Below are 12586 nucleotides of genomic sequence, written 5' to 3'. Positions count from 1 at the left end.
AAGGAGGAAGAGTAAAATGCATACCTGCCTTGAATTGTGTCAGCCCGTGATTGAGCCTTTGATCTTAGACAGGCTTGTGAATATGGTGCAACTTGTACCGTATACTGTGTTCACCACCCACTAGTGTACATACGGATTTTGTTAAAGGACTCTGAAAGTGAAGATATTCTATTAGCTCTTTTTAAAAAAATTGTCAGCTCTTGTTTTGTCTTCTCTCTCTTTTTTTAAGACCTAAGTATATGATTATCAGCTAATTTTGCACTGTATTTGTAATCAAGTAAAATAAAAATGAGATGGAACTCTTAGTTAATATAGAAGTAATCACATAATTTTTGAGTTTTAAAATATTTCCCCAGATTTAAAGGTATTATTGTTTGTTCTCTTATTGTCAGGAGGAAATAGTTAATTTCCTTAAAGAGATCACTTGATTTCTTGCTATATTACCACCACCTGTGTGTGTGTGTGTGCGCGCGCACATGCGTGCATCCATTATCTTATTTTTCTTTATCATTTATTGATAATTTGGGGCTTACATATACTAAAATTTTTCCAAGTAAAAGACAGCATTTTCTCAGGACTTTCAAGTTTCTACACATATCAAAACTTCTTTAGGGTTAAAATAAGGCATAGTAAAGCCTAATTGAGGAGGAGAGTTTTGATTTTTTAAAAGAATAAAGCATTGATTTTTACCATTTTATAGATTTATTCAATGAGAAATTACCAAATTCATGATGCACACTTCCCAAATAATACTAGATTATAACATGATTCTAAACATGCTAACTTACAGATAAAGTAATGCCAAAAGTTAAGACAAATTTGAGCCATATCACTGAGAAGAGATTGGAAAAGGTTTTGAATTTAAAAAAGCACAAGTTCTACCCCTAGTTTTGCTACAGGGTTTTCTGTGATCTTGGCAAGTCGCTAGCTCCATTTGTCTTAGTGTTCCCATCTGTAAAATTGTGGTCATTATACTTGACACTTCCTTTCTTAAAAGGGGATGTTATGAGGATGAATAAGGTAATGCGTTGTGGTAAAATGCTTTGAGCTCCTTAGAAGAAAGGTGCTACATAAATACAGAGTATTATCTCACATGAAAAATAGCTGCAATACTTTAAATATAGCTACCAAGAGGCACAATCACCTCCTAATCTATTTTTTTCTCAATATGGAAAATTCCTTACATTAAAGGAAATGATGTTCACATATTGATTGGCGAATATATCATGACTTCTTTCTCTTACTGTGTCACTAATACACTTTTAAAACTTAAATAGTTGTCAAGCACACTATCAGTACTTCCTGTTTCTTGCACTGGAAACTTTGGAGTCATCTTCAGTTCTTTTCTCTCTTTTGATCCTTAAATCCTTACAGCTTTTTCTTGATAGTGTTTATTAGCTCTCGTTTCTTTCTCTTTATATCCCTGGGCACCTTTACAGTGGCTAAGAGGTCAGATTCAGGAGCCAGAGTGCTCAGGTTCAAATCCCAGTTCCTTTATATTCTATGCAAACTTGGGCATATTATGTAACCACCCTGTGCCTCCATTTACTCATCTGTAAAATGGGTGTCATAATGATACCTATCTAAACAGGTTGTAGAGGGAAAAAAGTTAATGCATGTACAGCTACTTGTAACTGTGCCTGCACATAGTAAGCTCTCAATAAACTTTAGCTGTTATTATTCTGTGGACAACTGCAATACTCTTGTGTTCGTTTTTTATTTATCAAACTTGTGAAGGCATTTGCATCTTCCAAGAGTCTGCCTTTACAACACAATTTACCTTTCTTTTTAAATTAGGTTATTCCTTTCTTAATTTCGAATTGAATCCCCCCAAACCCCTAAATGACCATCTTCTAGTTCCTAATCGTGAGCTTGAAATTAAACCTCTAACATCCTTCATAGCCGCTTGCATCCATCCAAACTGCCCAACCTCATTGTCAATAACACACGGGCAGGCATGTGGCTTCAATCAGGTAAATGTCCCTGTCATTCTTCACCAATGTGTCATCAGCTTCCGCTCTTAACTCCTCCATTTCTCTTTAAAAATATATGCCCATCCTTTCTCTTTCTCTTCTTCAAATCTCCACTTCTCTGTGGAGCCCTTTTCAATGATTCCCTCTTTCTTCTGATCTGTCTAATCACTTCACGAATAATAACTCATCAGCACATTGTGTAGATCACTAATGTATAACTGAATTTGATTATGTAGTTGATGTGTTTATATTTTTATGTACAGTATAACTTTATATTGCTCTTTGAATCAGGGTGAGGCATTATCTATACCAAAGAGAGGAGTCTGGAGACCTTTTCTCCCTTGCCATGGGTACTGTAAATTAAGCTGAAATGGGTATTGTATGTACGGAGTTCTCTGACAAACTTCTGAAATTATCCTTTGTTGATTTAGCAGTTCCGTAGCATACGGCTCCTCTGACTTCCTGTTTAGTCTCTTAGGTCCCAAAATTTTAAGTGAACTGCTTACTACTGCAAGTTTTGAGCTGAGCAGATATCATATGTAAATACATTGTTTTAGGGAGCCTTAGAGAAAAGTTCTAAGCAAACAGTAATAGCTACCCATAGAATCATAGAGGCTCAGGGATAGAGAGGTCCTAAGTGTCATTTATTTTTTAAGACCGAGAAATCACAGTAGCTCCTGTTTATATTAACTTAATAAGAGATAATTCTAGAGAATGATCTGATATTTCAATGTTTCCACAAAAACACTAATTTTAGATATCACTCATTTCTGCTTTAAATACGTTGCATCATATAATTCTAGCAAAGCTTAGAGTCAGTAAAATTTCTGACTTGGGAATGAGAGTGGGGCATGTGATACCTCATGCTGAACTTGAAGTTAATACTATTTTACAGGGTCTACTCTTCTTTGTCTCAACTCTTCTTCTCAAAACTATAGTAAAATCTCTTCTATTTATTAATGCTGTGTGTGTGTGTGTGTGCAGAACAGGATGGTAGCGGAGGAATGTTCACATCTTTGTAAAACTGTGCAGACAAGAAACTGTGTATAGAAGCAGGTATCTAAAAGGCAGAATTGAGCATAAGTCTGAAAAGTTACTTCCCCAGAATACAAAGAAATCTTTAAGAGGGTTTCAGACTTCGATAGGGCCGTGTTTTGGAATTAGAGCCAATCTAATCTAGATCTCAAGAAACAGGTTGACCCCACCTTATATCTGCCTTAGACATACAACATTATAAATACAGATAATTTTCATCAAGTGCGTTTGAAAGACAATATCTTTATTTAGATCCGCAGACTATCTTCAATAGAGTAACGTGGAATTTTGATAAAATACTAGGCCCCTTTCCAGATTTACCAAAAGAATCCCTGGGGTTGAGTGCAGAGATTCTTATGCACATTAAAGTTTAAGAACCACTGCCTTTGAAGCATATCTCCTATTTTGTGTATATTTCCCCTTTAGAGCATAGGTATCTTGAGAGCCATAATATTTTATACTTTTGCAAAATTTATGGGATTTCTATTTAATTTGTAAGTCCCTTGGCAACCATCCCATCTCAAATGCTCAATAAATATTGTTAAATTGGAATGGAATTACGACAAATGTATTTGCCATTTTATACACTTCCGGAGAATCCCACAAGATGTTAGAAAGAATATAACTGTATAAAAATGCCTGCTCACTTTTGCTCTCCTCTCTCGCCCCAATACAGTAGGTGACAGTTGAACTATGACTTGAATTGACAAAGTCATTATAGTTTAAGGCGAATATAGTATCCTTCCAAACCTCCAAGTTTTAACCAATTGTAAGCTTTCTGGCTGTATTAAATGACCTTTGCCCCAGGCAGGAAAAAAAAAAAAAAAAAAAAGCCAGAAGAGTGAGACTTCACAGACCTTTCATGTCCAATAATCTTCACAGTTCTTAGTGGCGCTCTGAACTCCAGACCTATGTGTCCAACTGCCTTCACAGTCTCTACTTGATGTCTAACAAGCATCTCAAACTCAGCCTTCTTATGTGCTCAAAGTCCTTGGAGTCATCCTTAACTCCTTTCTCTCCTTTGGACCACATCTTCTCTGTGAGCAAATATTTTAGTGGTACCTTCAAAATATGTGTGAAGAATCCAACCACTATTTAATTCCTTCACTCCATCACTGGTCCAAGTCACCCTCATGTCTTACCTAGATTATTGCATTAGCCCCCTAATTGGTTTCTCTACTTCCACCTCTGCTTCCTGCAGTCTAGTCTCAACACAGGAGCCACAGTGAAAAACCTTTACCAGATTATGTCATTACCTGGCTCAAAACTCTCCAATGCTTCCCATTTCACTCAGAGTAAAAGCCAAAGTCCTTACAACAAAAATCAGTCTTATCTCAGCAACATAACCAGTTTTATTTTAGCAACATAATATAATTATATTAGAAAAAAGCAAATGTTGAATTTAATAATCAATACTGTTAATCCTCTTATATTAGCTCTTACTATGTGCATTTTAAAAAAGAATTACTTATTATATATAAAACTTTCATTACACTTTATCCATTAAGACTTATTTATCAAGCACAATATTTATTTATTAGTATTTATTTTTCAAGCATGTGCTCTTGTCCAAGCACTATGAGTATCTAAGAGCCTGTAGAAGACACAGTTTATTGCAGACTTATGGAAAACTTGGGTAGAGTTGGAACAGCCAACCGCTGTCATTACAAAAAGATCTTTATTTCCTTTAGAGTATTTATGGCCAGAGATTACAATCTTTGGTGACTTTTTCTTTAAAAAGAAAAGTTTTATTAGTCTTTTAGTATTGCTTTAAATATTTCTTTTTTCTGTAATGGAGTGCCTTTCTAACTTGTCACAATTATAATGGTAGATGATCTGTAGAGAAGATTAGTGAAAGAGTTGAAATTTGGACATTGCCTTCATAAATTTTATACTGCTTTGTGATTATACCCTCCCGTCAACACACACAACGGTGAATCTGAATCCTGAAATTAAAAGAAAAATCACCAATTTCAACATATTGGGTATTTGAAACCAAATAGGAAAGGTAAGTTTTACGTATCTAAAAAAATTAACTTCTCTGTCAGTTGTGACAGTGTTATAAAGATAAAACCAAAATTTCTGTCTTATAAAGTTCACAACTGACTTGAAAATGGTTATTATAAATTTGGCATACTTACATGTCTTAATATACAATAATATGAAATAGTATTAAATGAGTGATAATCAAAATACTTTGCAAACATTGCCACACTTTATTTAAAGATGAGAAAATCTGGAATTTCCTAAATTAGACAATATTTAAAAAAAAACACCAAACTCAGAGCTGTGGGAAATAAAAACTTTTATATATATATATATATTTTTTTTTTGGTGAGGAAGATTGGCCCTGAGCTAATACCTGTGCCAATCTTCCTCTGTTTTGTATGTGGGATGCCACGACAGCATGCTTTGATGAGCAGTGTGTAGGTCTGTGCCTGAGATCTGAAGCTGCAAACCTTGGGCTGCCAAAGCAGAGTGGTGAACCTAACCACTACACCACCAGGCTGGCCCCTGTATCTTTTTTTTAGTCGAAAAATCTCTCTGGGGCCTGATAGCTTATAGCAAATGTTTTACTACTGTATACCTTTTAATGGACTAGAGGTACTGCAGCCAGCCAGTCAGGCTCTATCATATTAGTGCTACAACTGTGCAGTCATATTTTTTAGCATGTTATTTTCTTTTCAAGGGAAAAACTGGAAAGTGGTACTTAGCCTAAAATATAATCCTATCAATTTTACATAAAATATTGATAAGAAATAAAAATTTAGCATCTCTGGTGTGAATTCACTAGACTGCACAAAATACAAATATATAGATTAAGGAAAGTTAACATAATCCTTTTATGGGAACTAAAATCAATTACATGTCAGCTTTGTAGTATTATAAATGTATTTAGTCAGCATAGAATTTTTCCAGCAGTGTTTCCTGCAGATTGAAATTGACTAACCAGATGTTAAATATTAAATAGAACTAATCAAAGCATGGTTCAAGAGACTTTAAAAACAATGATCAAAGGGGGCTATTTATTACCTGATGCATGTTACTATTGAAATATTGGCTCTGTGATATTGCATTTAAAGTTAGTTTTTTCAAGATCCTAGTTTTTAGCTTTACATGAACAATAATTAATATTAATAAATTAACTCATAAACTATGTAATTGGATCATTGTGCGTAATCATGGTTGGAAACTTGACCGAGAGATTTAAAGCTCAATTCATAGGAATAAAACTTTAGTGGGATATTTAGAACATATATAACTTTTAGTCATAATATAAGCATTGAAAAATACTGGGATTCATTTGGTCCATGTCTATGTACACACATGCGCGCACAAATAAAAAGAAAAAGGAAGACAACACTAGAATTGCTTCTGACGGATCTTGGAACAGTCATTTGGTCAAACCTTCTACTTTCAGAAAAGTAATTATTCAATTTAAAAAAACAGATAAATAAGTGATTTTAGGGTAAGATTTCCAAGAAAAGGCATTCTGTAAACTCTTATGAGCTCATCCCATTATTTTACCATAGTGCCAGCCTTTTTTTATTGCTGATGTTCAACAAGAACCTTTCACAAGATCTTATGTGAGCTCATTTTCTCTTGATATGTATTTGGGAAAGCAAAGTTGATAGACTTTTCAGTACCTGATGTTATTAATTTTACTATTATCACAATATTTTATATAAATAATTTACAAAAAGATCTTTCAAAGTTTAAAGGTTCCAATAAATAATGAAATTCACAACTATTCATACACCAATACATACTTTTTAACCAATATACAACGCAATATTTTGTATTTCATGTTGGAGGAAAAAAGGGAAATGAGGTCAAACTAGTAAAACTATTCAAAATGTTCTAACTTATTCTTAAATTTCTTGGCATCTAAGTTGTTTTTGAAGCAATTTTCAGTTTCTTTTTATTCATTTTCTGTTGTTTTCTATTAGTAATCATTTTGAAGCAAGCATTATTACAAATTTTCAAAGGAAAAAACCTGTTTTGATATAGGTAATACTGATTCTTCTGCAGAAATAAAGATTTACTGTATGCCAAGCTAAGTTCTGTGCCTTGAACGTGTTAAGTTTCAATATAGTTTTAAGAGCAAATCAGAAAAATTTTTGGAGACAAGGGTGTATCTTCACACACCCCATCCATACAAGTGTATCGTTAAATTTCATCCATACACTGTCCTAAATGGCCCTTTGCAGCTAATTCGGCACTTATCTTCTCCAAAAATTCTCCTCCCAGAGTGATCATCTTCTACTCTTACAACTTCCTTGAATTTTTTTCTCTCAACAATTTGGGATATACGCTTATGTAGTTTTTATTCTCTGGTTGTTTCATTTATCTTAGCTTCCAAACCAGTATAAACATCGTTTATTTTTCTGTGTCTGCAGCCTAGTGCCTTTGTAAAACTAAGAATTCAATACATTTTGGGCTACCTTGAACTAATTCCTTAACCTCTTTTGTATGTCGATTTCCTCTTCTGTAATATATGGGTGATAATAGATCTACCTTTTCATGAGCGTCAAATGAAATAACAGTTTGCCTGACCCAGTGTGTGGCACGTGATAAGAACTGTGTAAATATTAACTATTTATAGCTCTTGCATGAATTAAATTAGCCAAACTCCTCCTGAACCTCATTTGTTTTCATTTATTTTTCCCCTCTTGGTATGGGATTTCATAGTTCAGGGCCTGCTGGAAAGAGGATTTATTTCTATTTGTAGTAAATGTACCTCTCCAAGTTTCTAGCTCCCTCATTTTAGCATTCTAATAAAATTTATTTGTTTATTTATTTATTTGCTGAGGAAGATTTGCCCTGAGCTAACATCCATGCCAATCTTCCTCTTGTATGTGGGTCACCATCACAGCATGGCCACCGATGAGTGGTGTAGGTGTGCACCCAGGAACTGAACCCCATCTGCCAAAGTGTAGGGTGCCGGACTTAACCACTAGGCCATGGGACCAGCTCCAGCAAAGTTTCTTTTAAAAATAAATTTGGATCATAATTCTACTCGTGTATCTATCTAAAATATTTCAACTTTTTTATCAGCATTTCATAATGCATTTCCTCTTCCTTCTTTGTGTTCAATCCATTTTTGATGTTTTTAATCCATCAATCAACTAATCCATCTTTATTTGTTGATCACTCTCATAGGTGTTGCAATATTGTGGTGAATACACAAAGATAAGAGAGATACAGTCTAATTGGGGTGTTAATAATAACATATGTACAAAATTAGCAAATAATATTTTTCTGTGTTAATTGTGTGGTTTATTACAGTATTTCTGAATAAGAGAAGAGATCTATAAATAACAACTGGAATAATGATGAATGATTTTGTGAAGGAAGTGATATGTTAGCTGGATATTAAAAGATTTCAACAGATGTAGCATGGAGCAGAAAATGCAGTAGAGACAAGGAGATTAATAGGGGTAAAAGCAGGGGTGCCTAAAGAATCTTCAATAATTAAAGGGTGAAAATTATCTTTGATTCATAGATGTGCATGAATGATACGATTTCTAAGTCTGTTTAATTTTGCAATCTAAATTATAAGAGGATATGTTTGTAAAAAGAGAAAGTTGGCCTCTAGTGGTTAAAGTAGAAATTATTGCTTAAATAAAGCAATATACAATTTTTACCCTTTAGCATTTCTAAGTTTCACTTACATAATATTGGGCACAAAATGACTAAATAGAAATATCCCTCAAACAGAGGGAGGAGGGGCTGAGGAGGGGGTGTGGGGTGGTGGGAAGACATTTTATATTAGGGTGTTTCACGCTATCTGCATTTCTCCCTGTTGTGGGGTATCCAGACACTTTTTTTTTTCCTTTTGCAATTTGGACTTTCTTTAATTAGGAATCCTGCTAGAAGGATGTTAAAACTACCTTCTCTGCTTCAGCATTGCATTAAGATGGAGAATGTAGAAAGTATGGATGGAACACGGATGGGGCTCAGACAGGCTCGAGAAAGATAAGGTGATGAGTAGAAGGAATTTGGCAAAGCATATTTGAGGAATTTGCTATTTAAAACCTGAACATTGAGCAAGGAAACAAAGACTAAATAGTAAATGTTCTGACACTGTGACGACATGACCTTGCAGATGACACTAGGGGGACGAAAACAGCACAGACACCAAGACCATCAATAGAACTGAAACAACGCAAGATGGCAAATCCAGATCAAACCTAAAGCAGGTATATTTTATTATCCATTTTCGGTTAAGAGGTTTTACCAGGTCTCTAGTAAAGAGAAATTATAAGTACAATTAGAACCTCACTTTACAACATTTATAGTTTTGTTGGATATAACTAAACTTTAATTAACTGTGTGATAATATGTACATTTTATCTCATTTTGAAATGTTGTTACCATTCTTAGTAAATCCTTCTGCTGTCTTGATGAAATTGTCTCACACTGGAAAAAAAAACGTTCAAACTGCATAGAATTTATTTTCAGATTTTAGATTTTATTTCATGAATACTGCAAAAAGTTTTTTTTTGAGAATGGCAATGATACCTAATAAATATTCTCTGATTTTTGTAATTAAGATTCTCTTGCCCAGAATGGGTAAAACTGGGTAAACGACACGACTTAGAAAACTTTGCTTTAGAAAGGCTCCTTTCTCGCTGGGTATGTTATGAATTGCATGAGGAATCTAGGACTTCCGAGTGGCAGTTTTCTATATAGTAGGTTTTGTGTGCTTAACAGATTAACTGCTTTTTATGTTATTCTTTCTCCCAGGACTCAGGAAAGAAAATGACATAATAGATTTTTTTTCCCTAGGATCACAGTAAACCTTCTTAGTCAAACCCAGTTGCTCCTTGGGAGGTAAAGAGCGAACTAACCTATGTTTCTACAAGTTACAAAATCATTTACATTTATTACCTTTGCACAGTGAGGCCCCAAAGCCTCAGAGCTATGATTCTCCAAATCACTGCATTCTAAGCTTGACTGATTGGTTTAAAAGCTTGTGAGAGATTTATAATGATTCACTGTGTAAGCCAATGATTTTATATTGAAGGCAGGAGGCTGCTTATAAATGACAAAAACTTGAGACTCTCCTCGGACACAGCAGGTGACCAACTGTTTTCATAGGCTTAGATAAAAACGGCATTTCCTCTGCGCTGTTTGAACCCCAAATTCGTCAAGTGCGTACACATTATATTGGATACAAGCATTGTAATATTAGCTCTCCATTTATAGCGCCAGCTTTGGATTATTTGGCTGTATTAATATCTGTGTGTATTTTCCATAGGAACTTAAAAAATTCTATTGCTTTCGAACCTTTTCTTATTTACTTGCATAAACTTTAATTGCTTCCCCAAGTTCCAGATTTGTTATTTAAATAGCAGATATTGCTATACGTTAAGTTGAGAACAATTACAATGCTTAGTTCACTCGGATGTTTGACAACAACATAGAATAACAGCATCTTTTACCGTTTAAAAGTTTACGTAGGTAAATTGCCATCATTTAAATATGGTATTGGTATAGATGAAAGAAATAGGAGTAATGAAGTATACATTTAAAAAATATTGAACTTTGTTGATGTTTTGCCTTGCTTGATCAATGAAGAAACTTTGAGATTTGTGAGGAAGACCAAATATCTTCATTAGGAAGTCATTAAGGGTAATAAAGTTATTGGGAGTATTTAAAGGAGAGGGCTACAGAAATATCTATCATATCAGCACTCTAGGAGTCTCTATCAACTAGTGTATTTCCCACCAGCAATACTGGAGGTGCCACCTGGACCGAGCACAACAGTGCCTGCAGGTGCAGTGTGTGTGTCTTTCTTGGAAGAGAATGAAGCCCCACCATCATTCTAGTCTGCTTTATTAACCACAATTCAAGCTGCTCTGCTCCCTCTGCATCTCCACAACCAATAAGTCCTTCCAACCCGTCTCTGGCTCTCTTGCCCCTTTACCCATCATCCCTTCTGCCTAATACACAACTGGCTTTCTATCACTGCCTTCTTCTCCAGACTTCTTCCTATTCAGATCAGGTCTACACTGGTTTTTCCACATTGCCTAGTGCTACTCTGTCTTATTTTGAATAAATGCCCAGCATTATCCCAAGTGCAGCATGGTATTTAACAGCACAACCCTTAGACTCAGACCCGACTTCTGATCTCCATTCTTTCACCTGCTAGCTGTTTTACTTTGGCTGAGTTACTTAACCTCTCTGAGCCTCACTTTCCTTGTTTGTAAAGGGGGAAAATAATATCTACCTAAAAAGATTTGTGACAAAGACTAAAAAAGTTAACTTATGGGGGCTGGCCCAGTGGTGCAGTGGTTAAGTGTGCATGTTCCACTTTGGTGGCCTGAGGTTTGCCGGTTCGGATCCCAGGTGTGGACATGGCACCGCATGGCAAGCCATGCTGTGGTAGGCATCCCACGTATAAAGTAGAGGAAGATGGGCACAGATGTTGGCTCAGGGCCAGTCTTCCTCAGAAAAAAGAGGGGGATTGGTAGATGTTAGCTCAGGGCTAATCTTCCTCGGGGAAAAAACCAAAAAAGTTAATTTATGGAAAGTGCCTAGCACCATACTTGGCATATAGTAAGTGCTAAGTAAATCATTACTATTATTGGTAAGCTATTTTAATAAGCTTAGGTTATTATCAGATTAAAATTAGAGTGTTATTGTTAGATTAAAGTTAGATTGTACTAATTTCTTACCCTAATTGAGTAGCGTCATCCCACATAAAGTAATTTACCTGGAATCTCTTTACAATAGAAACCACGCTTTCTCTCAAGTTTTTATAGTCAATTTCTTGAAGTTCTTATTCTCTACTTATTCTAGTTCGTGTATCTCCATCTTGTGTTCATGAATATCGTGAAGGACTTTGTCACATACCTTGTTAAAGCTCAAATATACCATGCCAATGGATTTTGTGGACCTACTAATACATCTTATTCAAGAAAGAGATGAGGTGAATCTTATTGTCTGTCCTTGTCTTCTAGGGGCTGCCAAATACCCCGTGAGTCACTTGCTGTGGCTCCTTGCCTAGATTTGTTCTCGAGTGTCTCGGCCTGGCATTTGCAGAATTTACCTCTCCTTTTTGGTAATAGTTAACTCATCCCTGCTTCCCCCCGGCCTCTGTTCTTTGCACGTGCTCTTTTTCCTTCTCTCCGACTATTCAAAGTTCACTGTCAATAGCTTGGATCTACCTTTTCCAAGTTCTCTCAGTAACCTTGACTGTGATTTGTTTAGACCAGGAATCTGAACTTGGTAGAGCAGGGAGGTGCTCTCTTTAATTGCTTTCCTAGTCTTAGGCCTTGCTTTTGTTCTCGCTGTTGTTAATTGGATAAGCTCAGTACTTCCACCTCTCCTGCTCTCTCCCACCTACTTCTTACCTACTGCTATGGTCACCATCCCTTCCTTGCTCTGCCAAATATGAAACAGTTTGTGTGTTAAGTCTCTCACTGGAGTGGCTTGTTGACCTTAGAAATTCAGTTTACTTGGTTGCCCTGTGACTCTCTGATGGACCCCCCAAAATTATGACTTTTATCTATTAGCCTGGATTTTCTCATTGTTAGGGTAGTGACATATTCTGAGGCTTTCTACATCCT

The 12586-nt window shown here is 35.5% G+C and overlaps 1 long non-coding RNA gene across 2 annotated transcripts in view; it reads left to right on the top strand.

Moving 5' to 3' along the window:
* LOC139076481 (uncharacterized) overlaps positions 1-12586 on the top strand; it is a 114810-nt gene that overhangs the window by 24494 nt on the left and 77730 nt on the right. For both annotated transcript variants that reach the window (XR_011528131.1, XR_011528130.1), the window contains exon 3: positions 9118-9211. This is a non-coding gene — a long non-coding RNA (uncharacterized lncRNA). The remainder of the gene's footprint in view (positions 1-9117; positions 9212-12586) is intronic.

Source organism: Equus przewalskii, chromosome 16, assembly GCF_037783145.1.
Source record: "Equus przewalskii isolate Varuska chromosome 16, EquPr2, whole genome shotgun sequence".
Classification (NCBI taxonomy): domain Eukaryota; kingdom Metazoa; phylum Chordata; class Mammalia; order Perissodactyla; family Equidae; genus Equus; species Equus przewalskii.
Note: the sequence above shows the minus strand (reverse complement) of the source record. Positions and strands in the feature narration are given on the sequence as shown.